Raw genomic sequence first — 502 nt, 5'->3', positions numbered from 1 at the left:
GAAAGAGGGGTTGGGGGCATGACCTCTGGAGAGAACCCCTGCCCAGGGCTTGGGAACTCTCCAGGTGCCCACCGTAGCCAGGCAAGCCTGAAAGTGCCTCGGCTGGGGTTGGGGCGGGCCTGACAGGGACTTGGAAAAGGAAGAAATGCCTTCTTATTGGTGGGGAGGAGGGAAGTGGTGGTCCTCTTGAACAGGGGTGGGAGTGGGGGATACTTCATACAAGCACTTAACCTTCAGGGAAAGATTTCACTTGAGCCAAAGAAATGGAAGGGGACAGTACCCTCCCCATGGCCTGGAGAGGCCAGAGGCGCTACCAACTACCCTGCCTGGCTGGTCTTCCTGGCAGGTCTCGGGACAGGGAGGCCTCCTAATCTCTCCTCACACTCTGATTTGATGGGGACTGATACTGCCTTAATGTCTGAAGGGGATAATACTGGGAGCTTAAAATTACAATTGCTTCTACTTAAATTTATTTGATGGCCGAAGTGTTTCCGTTATACAT

This window comes from Nycticebus coucang, chromosome 12, assembly GCF_027406575.1.
Source record: "Nycticebus coucang isolate mNycCou1 chromosome 12, mNycCou1.pri, whole genome shotgun sequence".
Taxonomy (NCBI): domain Eukaryota; kingdom Metazoa; phylum Chordata; class Mammalia; order Primates; family Lorisidae; genus Nycticebus; species Nycticebus coucang.
The sequence above is the reverse complement of the archived record's forward strand: the minus strand, read 5'-3'. Positions refer to the sequence as shown.